The sequence below is a fragment of the Ursus americanus genome, chromosome 26, assembly GCF_024610735.1.
Source record: "Ursus americanus isolate L20-20 chromosome 26, mUrsAme1.1.p, whole genome shotgun sequence".
NCBI classification, from domain to species: domain Eukaryota; kingdom Metazoa; phylum Chordata; class Mammalia; order Carnivora; family Ursidae; genus Ursus; species Ursus americanus.
In genome coordinates this window covers 5265633-5278636 of record NC_142152.1, presented here as the reverse complement: position 1 = coordinate 5278636, position 13004 = coordinate 5265633, and the positions used below count along the sequence as shown (strand labels likewise).

General features: G+C 38.7%; 1 long non-coding RNA gene across 1 annotated transcript in view; it reads left to right on the top strand.

Moving 5' to 3' along the window:
* Positions 1-41: 41 nt before the first annotated feature.
* Positions 42-13004, top strand: part of LOC123800733 (uncharacterized) — a 94963-nt gene continuing 82000 nt past the window's right edge. Inside the window, exon 1 of the long non-coding RNA XR_015721767.1 lies at positions 42-181. This is a non-coding gene — a long non-coding RNA (uncharacterized LOC123800733). The remainder of the gene's footprint in view (positions 182-13004) is intronic.

Here is a 13004-nt window from a genome sequence, read left to right as displayed (position 1 = left end):
GGCGGGCCGGGGCGGGGCCTGCTGCGGGCTCTGGCACGTGGGGCGCGGCGAGGACGGCCCCCGCGGGGACTCCGCCTCCCGGCGGCGCGGGCACGCACCCGGCTGGCTCCCTGCGGCCCCGTCGCGGCGTCAGGCTCTCCGCGTCCCTGGGAATCACGGAGCCCAGAGTCCGCGAAGCAGTGTAAGTGCCCAGAGTGTGGGCCTCTTTCATATTCGGAAGCCGCAGGTCCGGCCTCTTGCTCCCTTCGGTTGCCCTTGTGGCCCCTTCTTTTAATAGTCCATTTAATTAGGACTTGCTGGCAGCTGGAAGCTCCTCATCCCCGGTTTTCTGAGTCACCTCCAGGAAGCGGGGCCACTACACTTCTTTCAGATCTTTTTTGAATGAACCATAGGGTTGAGACACTGGTTCTCAGCTGTGGCGGCTTTGCCTCCCAGGGGACAACTGGCAATGTCTGGAGCTTTTTCAGCCTTCTATCTGTGGGAGAGGTGTCACTGGCGTCTCTCCAGATGACAGAGGGTAGAGGTGGGGAGACACCAGGTACGCTGTGAAACATCTTGAAATATACAGGGCAGAGCCCCACAACAGCGTTTCAACCTGGTCTGACATGTCAGTACTGCTGAGCGGGAGAAACCCTGGTTTAGGACAAGAAAAATGAGTTTTCTGTCAGCTCGCACTTCCAAAACACCTGTCCTCATTTTACAGATTAGGAAACCGAGGTTCAGAGATGGCAAGTAATTTACCAAAGCCACATAGCTCGTAGCTCCCATTCCTTATAAATTTCAGCTTACTGAAATTGCAAAGTATTTTATTCTTAATACTGTTCAATGAACACCGTATAGTCTGCCAGGGATTATATTTTCTGCTTATTTGTGAGATTTAAATTCCAGTTAACACTTTTACTGGTTCATGCATTCTCACACCTTCAAACATCAGTGAGGCTGATGGCATTCACATTTCTGTATGCTTCCTTCCGTTTATCCTTTTGTATAGGAAAGAATGTATAAGACATGAGAAGAGATAAACACCACAGATATTCAGAAACATATAGCCTTGTTTCCTTATCATAGTCTGGCCTTAGGTTTTCAGTGAGTTTCTTCTGAGCAAGAGAATCCTGTGAATGCATAATTTAGCAAAAAGTGAAGCAATCAGTAATAAAATTTATCACAGAGCACAGTTCTGAGAGGTACACCATAAGATCCCCTGCATTTCAGACATATTCCTCCTTTTCCCTTTTGTACCAAAGGAACACAATTTCTCCTTAATAGCCACCGTAGCCAGTACAGTGCCCTGCTTCTTTGCCTGTTGGTTTACATGCAGTGAGGAACCCAAGGTAGCCAGGTGACAATCTCAACATCTAGTTTAATGGAATCATTGATGTATTGTCATTTTTATTTATTTATTTTTAATTGAGATATAATTCACATATAATGTTGTATTAGTTTTAGATGTATAATACAATGATTTGATATACTTATGTATTGCAAAATGATTACTTCAGTGTCTTTAGTTAACATCCCTCACCACACAGTTACAAATTTGTTTTTTCTTGTGATGAGAACTTTTAACATTTACTCTCTTTGCAACTTTCAAGTATACTATAAGGTATTGTTACCTGTAGTCACCATGCATACATTACATCCCCAGGACTAATTTAACTTATAACTGGAAGTTTGTGCCTTTTGACCCCTTCACTGATTTTGCTCCCCACCCCCCAACTCTGGCAACCACTAATTTGTTGTCTGTATGTATGAATTTGTTTGTTTTTTTAGATTCAACATATAGTGAGATCATAGAGTATTTTTTTTCTCTGACTTATTTCACCTACTGTAATGTATTAAAGCTCCATCCAATTTGTTGTAAATGACAGGATTTCCTTTTTAATGGCTAAATAATATTCCACTCTGTGTGTGTGTGTGTGTGTGTGTGTGTGTGTGTACACAAACTTCTTTATCCACTCATCTAACAATGGACACTTAAGTTGTTTCCATGTCTTAGCTATTGTTAGTAATGCTGCTATGAACATGTGGGTATGTATATCTTTTCTGGGTAGTGGTTTAATTTTTTTTTGGATAAATACATAGACATGGAATTGCTAGACCATACGATAGTTTCTATTTTAAAATTTTTGAGGAACATGTTTTTGTTTCTCTTTTGTGTTGTTTAGGACAGTTTTTTTAAGTTTTAATTTTAATTCCACTTAGTTAACATACAGTGTTATATTAGTGTAAAGCGTACAATATACTGATTCATAATTCTATATATTGCTCAGTGCTTATCATAATAAATGTACTCTTAATCCCCATCATCTATTTCACCCATTCCCCCACCCACCTCCCCTCTGGTAACTATCAGTTTGTTCTCTATAGTTGAGTCTTTTTTTCGGTTTGTTTCTTTTTTTCCCCTTTGTTTGTTTCTTAAATTCCATATATAAGGGAAATCATACGGTATTTGTCTTTCTCTGACTGACTTTGCTTAGCATTATACTCTCCAGCTCCATTCGTGTTGTTTCAAACGGCACGATTTCATTCTTTTTTGTGGCTGAATAATATTCCATTGCATATATACACCACATCTTTATCCATTCATCTGTGGATAGACACTTGGGCTGCTTCCATATCTTAACTATTTTAAACAGTGTTACAGTGAACACGGGGTGCATATATCTTTTCGAATTAGTGTTTTTATATTCTTTGGGTAAACACCCAGTAGTGTGATTGCTGAATCATAGGGTAGTTGTATTTTTAATTCTTTGAGGAACCTCCATACTGTTTTCCCCTGTGGCTGCACCATTTTGCAATCCTACCAACAGTACAAAAGGGTTCCTTTTTCTCCACATCCTTCCCAACACCTGTTGTTTCGTGTTGTTGATTTTAGTTATTCTGACATGTCAGGTGATATCTCTTGCAGTTCTGATTTGCATTGCCCTGATGGTTAAGTGATGATGAGCATCTTTTCATGTGAAGGTTGGTCATCTGTATGTCTTCTTTGGGAACCTGTCTGTGTCTTCTAACCATTTTCTAATTGGATTGTTTGTTTCTTGGGTGTTGAATTTTATAAGTTCTTCATATATTTTGGATACTAGCCCTTTATCAGATATGTCATTTGCAGATATCTTCTCCCATTCCATAGGTTATATTTTAGTTTTGTTGATTGTTTTCCTTCATGTGCAGAAGCTTTTTATTTTAATGTACTCCCAATGGTTTATTTTTGTTTTTGTTTCCCTTGCCTCAGGGAACCTATCTAGAAAAAAGTTGGTATGGCCAGTGTCAAAGATGTTACTGCCTGTGTTCTCTTCTAGAATTTTTATGGGTTCAGGTCTCACATTGAGGTCTTTAATCCATGTGGAATTTATTTTTGTGTATGGTGTAAGAAAGTGGTCCAGTTTCTTTTATTGCATATTGCTGTCCAGTTTTCCCAACATCGTTTGTTGGAGAGACTTCTTTTTCCCATTGGATATTCTTTCTTGCTTTGTCAGAGACCATATAATTGTGGTTTTATTGGGGATGTCTGGGTGGCTCAGTCAGTTAAGTGTCTGCCTTCAGCTCAGGTCATGATCCTGGGGGCCTGGGATTGAGCCCCTTCTCCCTCTACCTCTGACTCTCCCCCTGCTTGTGCTTGCTCTCTCTCTCTCTCTCTCTCTCTCTCTCAAATAAATAAATAATTAAAATCTTAAAAAAAAAAAAAGCACAGAATTAAAAAAATTGTGGGTTTTTTTCTGGGTTTTCTATTCTGTTTCATTGACATCTATATGTCTATTTTTGTACCAGTACTATACTGTTTTGATTACTACATCTTTGTAATATAACTCGAAGTCTGTAATTGTGATGCCTCCAGCTTTGTTTTTCTTTTTCAAGATTGCTTTGGCTATTCAGGGTCTTTTGTAGTTCCATACACATTTTAGGATTGTTATAGTTCTGTGAAAAATGCTGTTAGTATTTTGATAGAGATTGCATCAAATGTAGATTGCTTTGGGTATGATGGGCATTTTAACAATATTCTTCAGATCCATAAGCTTGGAATGTCTTTCCATTGCTTTGTGTTGTCTTCCATTTCTTTCCTCAGTGTTTTATAGTTTTCAGAGTACAGGTCTTTCACCTCTTTGGTTAAGCTTATTCCTAGATATCTTACTATTTTTGGTGCAATTATGAATGGGATTCCTTTCATAATTTCATGTTCTGCTGGTTCATTATTGGTATATAAGAAAACAATAGAGTTCTGTACATTGATTTCGTATCCTGCCTCTTTACTGAATTCATTTATCAGTTCTAGCAGTTTTTTGGTGGAGTATTTTTGGTTTTCTATGTATAGTATTATGGCATCTGCAAATAGTGAAAGTTTTACTTCTTACCATTTTAGATGCCTCTTATTTCTTTTTGTTGTCTGATTGCCGTGGCTAGGATTTCCAGTACTATACTGAATAGAAGTGGTGAGAGTGGACATCCCTGTCTTGCTCCTGATCTTAGGGGAGAAACTCTCAGTTTTTCCCCATTGAGGATGATGTTAGTTGTGGGTTTTTCATAAATGGCCTTTATTATATTGGAAAGATGTTCTCTCTACACTTCCTTTTTTGAGGGTTTTTGTCATGAATGGATATTGTACTTTGTCAGAAGCTTTTTCAACATCTACTGAAATGATTGTATGGTTTTTATCGTTTCTCTTGTTGATGTAATAATATACCACATTATTGATGTGCAAATATTGAACTATCCTTGCATCCCAGGAATAAATCTCACTTGATTGTGGTGAAAGATTTTTTAAATATATTTTTCAGTTTGGTTTGGTAGTATTTTCTTGAGCATTTTTTGCACCTATGTTCATCAGAGATATTGTCCTGTAGTTCCCTTTTTTTTTTTTTTTGGTGGTATCTTTTTCTGGTTTTGGAATCAGGGTAATGCTGGCCTCAGGGAATGAATTTGGAACTTTTCCTTCCTTTTCTATCTTTTGGAATAGTTTGAGAAGAATAGGTATTAACTCTTCTTTAAATGTTTGATAGAATTCACCTGGAAGCCATCTGTTCTTGGACTTTTGTTTGTTCAGAGTTTTTTGGTTACTGATTCAATTTCTTTGCTGGTAATTGGTCTGTTCAAATTTTCCATTTCTTCCTGATTCTGTTTTGTTTCTAGGTTATATGTTATATGTTTCTAGGAATTTATTCGTTTCTTCTAGGTTGTTCAGTTGTTGACATATTGTTTTTCATAATATTTTCTTATAATTGTTTTTATTTCTGTGGTGTTTTATTTCTCCTCTCTCATTTGTGATTTTATTTATTACAGTCCTTTCTCTTTTTTTCTTGACAGGTCTGGGTAGAGATTTATCCATTTTATTGATTTTTTAAAAAGATTTATTTATTTATTTTAAAGAAAGAGAAAGCATGAGCCGGAGGGGCAGAGGGACAGGGAGAGGGAAGCTCAAGCATACTCTGTGCTGAACGTGGAGCCTGACACAGGGCTTGATCCCACAACCCCAAGATCACTACCTGAGCTGAAACCAGGAGTCAGACAGATGCCTGACCAACTGCACCACACAGGTGCCCCTTTATTGATTTTTTTTTAAAGAACCAGCTTCTGGTTTCATTGATCTGTCCTATTGTTGTTGTTTTTTAAGTTTCTATATCATTTATTTCTGCTCTAATCCTTATTGTTTCCTTCCTTCTGCTGGCTTTAGGTTTTGTTTGTTGTTCTTTGTAGCTCCTTTATGTGTAAAGTTAGTTGTTTATTTGAGATTTTTCCTGCTTCTTGAGGTCGGATTGTATTGCTATAAACTTTCCTCTTAGAACTGCTTTTCCTGCACCCCAAGGTTTTTGACGCATTGTACTTCTATTTTTATTTGTTTTCATTTACTTTTTAATTTCTTCTTTTATTTCTGGTTGACCCATTCATTGTTTAGTAGCATGTTATTTAACCTCCATGTATTTGTAGTCTTCCAGATATTTTCTCATGGTTGACTTCTAGCCATTGTGGTCAGAAAAGATGCATGAAATGACTTCAGTCTTTAATTTGTTGAGGCTTGTTTTGTGACCGAATGTGTGATCTCTTCTGGAGAATGTTGTATGTGGACTTGAAAAGAATGTGTATTCTTCTGGTTTAGGATGGAATGCTCTGAATACATCTGTTAAGTCTGTCTGGTCCAGTGTGTCGTTCAAAGCCCTTGTTTCCTTGTTGTTTTTTTCTGTTTAGATGATCTGTGAGTGGGGTGTTAAAATCCTCTGCTATTATTGTATTATTATTGATTAGTTCCTTTATGTTTGTTATTAACTGTTTTATGTATTTGGGTATTCCTATGTTGGGTGTATAAATATTTATAATTGTTATATCCTCCTGTTGGATTGTCATCTTTATTATTATGTAGTGTCCTCCTTTGTCTGTTGTTACAGTCTTTGTTTTAAAGTCTAGTTTGTTCAATGTAAGTATGGCTTTCTTTTGATATACATTTGCATGATAGATGTTTCTCCATTCTGTCACTTTCAATCTGCATGTGTCTTTAGGTCTAAAATAAATCTTTGTAGGCAGCATATAGATGGGTCTTGTTTTAGCCATTTTTACCCTATGTCTTTTGATTGCAGCCTTTAGTCCATTTATAGTCAAAGTAATTATTTATAGATATGTGTTCATTGCCATTTTTTTACTTGTGTTGTGGTTGTTTCTGAAGATTTTCTCTGATCCTTTCTTGTCTTTCTCTCATTCATGGTTTGCTGGTTTTCTTTAGTGATATATTTGGATTTCGTTTTCTTTATTCTTTGCATATTTATTAGTGGTTTTTGATTTATGGTTACCGTTAGGTTTGTATATAGCTTCTTCTCCATATAGCAGTCTATATTAAATTGAAGGTCATTTAAGTTTGAATCCATTATTTACTCCTTCCCACATTTTAGGTATATGGTGTCATATTTTACATCCTTTTATTTTGTGAGTTCCTTGATTGATATTTTTCAAAAATATTCTTTTTTACTGCTTTTGTGTTACCTTCATACTATTGTTTTTGGTCTTTCCTTTCCACTCGAAGAGTCCCCTCAATACTTCTTGAAGGGCTGGTTTGGTGGTCATGAACACCTTTAGTTTTTGTTTGTCTAGGGAACTCTTTTTTTTTTTTTTTTCTTTTAAGATTTTATTTATTTATTTGACAGGGAGAGAGCAGGAGAGCACCAGCAGGGGGAGTGGCAGAAGGAGAAGGAGAATTCTGCAGGCTCCCCCCTGGGCAGGGAGCCCGATGCAGGGCTTGATCCCAGGAACCAGGTGCCATTGTCTAGGGAACTCTTTATCTCTCCTTCTATTCTGAATGATAGCCTTCCTGGATATAGTATTCTTGGCTGCAGATTTTTTTTTTTCAGCCCTTCGAGTATATCATGCCACTTTCTTGTGGCTTGGAAAGTGTGCTGAAAAAACTCCTGATAATCTTATAGGGCTTCCCTTGTATGTAACTGTCTCCTTTTGTCTTTCTGCTTTAAGATTTTTTTCTTTATCACTATATTTTCCATTTTAATTATATTATGTCTTGGGGTGGATCTGCTTTTGTTGATTTTGTTAAGGGTTCTATGTGCCTCTAAGATCTGGATATTTATTTCCTTCCCTGGATTAGGGCAATTTTCAGCTATTATTTATTCAAATAAATTTTCTGCCCCCTTTTCTCTCTCTCCTTCTTCTGGGACTCCTATAATGTGAATGTTATTACATTTGATAGAGTCACTGAGTTCCCTAAGTCTATTCTCGTTTTGCATAATTCTTTTTTCTTTCTTTTGTTCAGCTTGACTACTTTCCATTACTCTGTTTTCTAGGTCATTAATTTGTTCTGCTTCTTTCATTCTGTTGTTCATCCTATCAAGCATGTTTTTCATTTCATTTATTGAGCCCTTGTCTCTGCTTTGTTATTCCTATGTTAAGGGTCTCAGTCATGTCTTCCGTCCCTTTCTCAAGTCCAGTGACGATGTTATGATCATTGCTTTAAATTCTCCATCAGGCATGTCTTCTCATTTTGTCTGTCTCTGTGCCTGCTTCTCTGTGTTAGGAAAGTCAGGTACTTCTCCTATTCCTTTTTTTTTTTAAGATTTTATTTATCGAGAGAGAGAATGCATGCACACGAGTTGGGGGAGGGACAGAGGAAGAGGGAGAAGCAAACTCCCTGCTGAGCAGGGAGCCTGACACTGCGCTTGATCCCAGAACCCTGAGTTCATGACCTGAACTGAAGGCAGACGCCCAACTAACTGAGCCACCCAGGCACCCCGATACTTCTCCTACTCTTAAGGGTAATAGCCTTGTGAAAAATTGGTCCTATAGTGCCCTGCCATGTGATGTCCTCTGTTCCCCAGGGCCTGGTGCTTCTGAGAGTGTCTCCAGTGTGTGCTGTTTGGGCTCTGCTATTGTGTCCTGGCCATTTTTTCCTTAAGGCTAGTCATCAGCAGAGGCTGTCTGCCTACTGTGGGCAGTATTTGGTCCCTGGCCTGAATGTGGCAAGTTTTAACTGGGTGTGCTCTTATCTGCTTGTGAACTGAGACCAGCTGTCAGAACTGAGGCCCTGGAAAACCAGGGTTGGAAGATGGGGTGTGGACAAGGGTTTGGGCCCGTTTTCTGGGCAAGGGGGCCCGCCTTGCTGTGACGGAGATAAGCATGAGTGGGACAGGCAGTTCCACCAGAGCTTGGGGGGGACTAGGCTTGGTGTAGCAAGTTAGGTAACGAGTGTTGGTGCTCTGCTGGTTCCCACGGATGGCCTCATGCTTATGCTGAGGGGTGAGGGAGGGAAATGGTGCCTACCTGGTCCTTTGTTCCAGGAGGGGTCTCTCCATGACTGCTTCCTCTCTGGCACACACCCCAAGAAGAGCCAATAACCTCCCCATTATGTGCCGTAGGCACTCTTCAGATTGCTGTTTCCATGCTGTGTGTCACAGGCTGTTTTCCCTGCCTTCTGTCCAAGAGCGGCCCCAATGGTTTGGGGCTCTCGCAGAGCCAAGCACACTGACCTTTAAAACTCTAGGCTTTAACCACCACTGGTTGTACGAAATTCAGCCCCGCTCACTTTCCAAACCAATTGCTATGGGGAACCATCTCCTCCGTGCACTCCCCTGTGTGCTAGTCTGTCTCTCGCCCTTCTCAACTGTGGCTCCCTTCCCATCACAGCAGTCATGATCCATTTCTCTCCCAAACTGTGTCTCTGCACTTCCTACCTTCTTCAGTGTGGCCTTTTCTCTACCTTTAGTTGTGGAATTTGTTCTTCCAGTCTTCAGGTTGAAGACTGGGGGTGTTTAGGATGATTTGATAATTATCGAGTTGTATTTGTGGAGCAAGGTGAGCCTAGGGTCTTCCTACTCTACTGCCATCTTTCCTCACCCCTCTGTTTTTGTTTTTTTGAGGAATGCTGTTTTCCATAGTAGTTGCACCAATTTATGTACTCACCAATAGAGCACAAGTGTTCCCATTTCTCCACATCCTCACCAACACTTGTTATCTCTTGTCTTATTGATACTAGCCATTCTAACAGGTGTAAAGGAATAGCTCACTGTGGCTTTGATTTGTGTTTCCCTGATGATGAGTGATGTTGAGCACCGTTTCATGTGTCTGTTGGCCATCTGGATGTCTTTTTAGCAAAATGTCTATTCCTCTGATCATTTTTTAATCAGATTGGGTTTTTTTTTTTTGCTATCAAGTTGTATGAATTCTTTTTTTTAAGAAAAGATTTTATTTATTTGAGAGAAAGTGAGAGAGAGAGATCACAAGCAGGGGGAAAGGGTATAGGGAGAAGCAGACTCCGTGCTGAACAGGGAGCCCAATGCAGGACTTGATCCCAGGACACTGGGATCAATGACAACATAAGGGAAGATAAAAATAAATACCAGTGGAAATTTCTAGTTGAGATCCAGCTCCTCTCTCAGCTCTATCCCCTGTGGTGACCATTTGCTCCTCATTACAAATGTTCTCTTGTTCCTCGGACATTCCACATACCGAATTCTAATGTGCTGTTTGATTATTTAGACTTTAATGTGCCTTACTTTGTAGCTGGCTTTCAAGTAGCCTTCCCGTTTATTCCAAGAACTCTTAAAATACAAATTGGAGGATCTAGGATTAGACACTAGGGATTTATTCCTGATTTACTAGGGTGATCCTGGAAACACTAGGTAAATTCCCTGTGAGTGATCTCCCTTGTAAATGGAATTGATGTTTACTAAATAAAGGCACCGCCAGTACAATAAAGTAACAAAGTATCAAAGGTAAGTATAGTAAAAGTAGATTCAAAAATTATGAATAACTTCTAGAACATCAGTGTTGACAGCTAATAGAGCCACAAAAGAGGGGTAAGTATTTTTTGATAAGGATTGCATTGAATCTGTAGATTACTTTGGGTAGAATAGACATTTTAACAATGTTAATTCTTCCAGTCCATGAGCATGGAGTACCTTTCCATTTATTTGTGACTTCTTCAGTTTATTTCATTAATATCTTATAGTTTCCAGTGTATAGGTCTTTTACCTCCTTAGTTAAATATATTTCTAGGCATTTTATTCTTTTGAAGCAATTGCAAGAAGAACTGTATTTTTAATTTCTTTTTCAGGTAGTTTGTTATTAGTGTATAGAAACACAATTGAGGATACCTGGGTGGCTCAGTCATTAAGTGTCTGCCTTCAGGTTAGGTCATGATCCCAGGGTCCTGGGATTGAGGCCCACATCAGGCTCCCTGCTCAGAGGGGAGTCTGCTTCTCCCTTTCCCTCTGCCTGTTGCTCCCCCTGCTTGTGCGCTCTCTCTCTCTCTCTCTCAAATAAATAAATAAATAAATAAGAAAAAGAAACACAATTGATTTTTGTATGTTGATTTTGTATCCTGCAACTTTACTGAATTTGTTTATTCCAACAGTTTTTTGGTGAAGTTTGTTAGGGTTTTCTATATATAGTATCATGTCATCTGCATATAGAGACAGTTTACTTCTTCCTTTCTGATTTGGATGCCCTTTATTGCTTTGTCTTGCATAATTCCTCTAGCTAGGACTCCCAGTACCATTTTTTAAAGATTTTATTTATTTTTTATTTTTTTTAAAAAGATTTTATTTATTTATTTGGAGAGAGAGAGAGCACAAGGAGGGGGAACAGCAGGCAGAGGGAGAAGCAGGCTCCCCACTGAGCAAGGAGCCTGATGCGGGACTTGATCCCAGGATGCTAGGATCATGACCCGAGCCAAAGACAGACGCTTAACTGAATGAGCCACCCAGGCGTCCTTATTTATTTATTTTAGAGAGAGGGAGGGAGAGAGAGGAGAGCAAGAACAGGGGAGGAGCAGAGGGAGGAGTCATGGCTGAGCCCAACGCAGGTCTTGATTCCATGACCTGGGGATCAGTGACCCAAGTCAAAACCAAGAGTTGGATGCTCAACCAACTGAGCCACCCAGTTGCCCCCTCCCAGTACTATTTTATTATTTATTTATTTATTTATTTTTAAAGACTTTATTTGAGAGAAAGAGCATGAGTGGGAGGGGAAGGGTTATAGGGAGAAGCAGACTCCCGGCTGAGCGGGAAGCCTGATGTGGGGCTTATCCCAGGACGTGGGATCATGACCTGAGCTGAAAGCAGACACTTAACCAACTGAGCCACCCAGGTGCCCCTCTCGGTACTATTTTAAATGAAAATGATGACAGTAGACATCCTTGTCTTGTTCCTGATCTTAGAGGAAAAGCTTTCAGTTTTTCACCATTGAGTATGATGTTAGTCATGGGTTCATTATATATTGCCTTTACTGTGTTGAGGTATGTTCCCTCTATACCCACTCTGTTGAGGGTTTTTATCATGAATGGATGTTGTATTTTGTCAAATGCTTATTCTGCATCTATTAAGATGATTACATGATTTTTATCCCTAATTTTGTGTATGTTCTGTATCATCTTGATTGATTTATGGATGGTGAACCATCCTTGCATCCCAGGAATAAATCCCACTTTATAGTGTATGAACCTTTTAATGTATTGTTGAATTCAGTTTGCTAATATTTTGTTGAGGAGCTTTGTGTCTATTCATAAGGATATTGGCCTGTGGTTTCCTTTTCTTGTAATGCCTTTATCTGGTTTAGATATTTAATCCTGGCCTCATAAAATAAGTTCAGAATTGTTCCCTCCTCTTCACTTTTTCGGAAGTGTTTGAGAAGGATTGGTATTAATTCTTTAAACATTTGGTAGAATTCACTAGGGAAGCCATCTGGACTTTTGTTTGTTGGAGGTTTACTGATTCAGTCTCCTTACTAGTAATTAGTCTGTTCAGATTTTCTATTACTTCATGATTCAGTCTTTGTACAATTGTATGTTTGTAGGAATGTATCCATTTTTTCTACATTATCCAGTTTGTTGGCATATAATCATAGTAGCCTCTTATGATTCTTTGTATTTTGTTGTATCAGTTGTAATGTCTCTTTTTTTTCCTTGGTGATTCTAGCTAAATATTTATCTTTTCAAAAACCAGCTCTTGGTTTCATTGATCTTTTCTATTATCCTTTTAGTCTCTACTTCATTTATTTCTGCTCTGATATTTGTTGTTTCCCTCCTTCTCCTAACTTTGGTCTTAGTTTGTTCTTCTTCTAGCTCCTTTAGGTATAAAGTTAGGTTGTCTATTTGAGGTTTTTCTTATCTCCTTTGTTGTTGTTTCTTTGTTTTTGTTTTGTTTTTGATTGGTTGCACAAAGAAAACTTTATTTGCAGCAAATAAGGAGATCGTGGCAAATGGCTTCCAAAGCCAAGACTCGAGGTCTTTCTTATTTCTTAATGTAGGTGTTTATCACTATGAACTTCCCTCTTCGAACTATTTTTGCTGCATCCCATAAATTCTGGTATGTTATTTTCCCATTTTCGTTTGTCTCAAAATTTGCGTTCTATTTTTATTTCTTCTTTTACCTGTTCGTTGTTTGGTAACATGTTGTTTAATCTCCACATATTTGTCAATTTTCCAGTTTTCTTCTTGTAATTGTTTTTTAGTTTCATACCCTTGTGGTTGGAAAAAAAATGCTTGATATGATTTCAAACCTCTTACAATTTTTTTCGAGAGA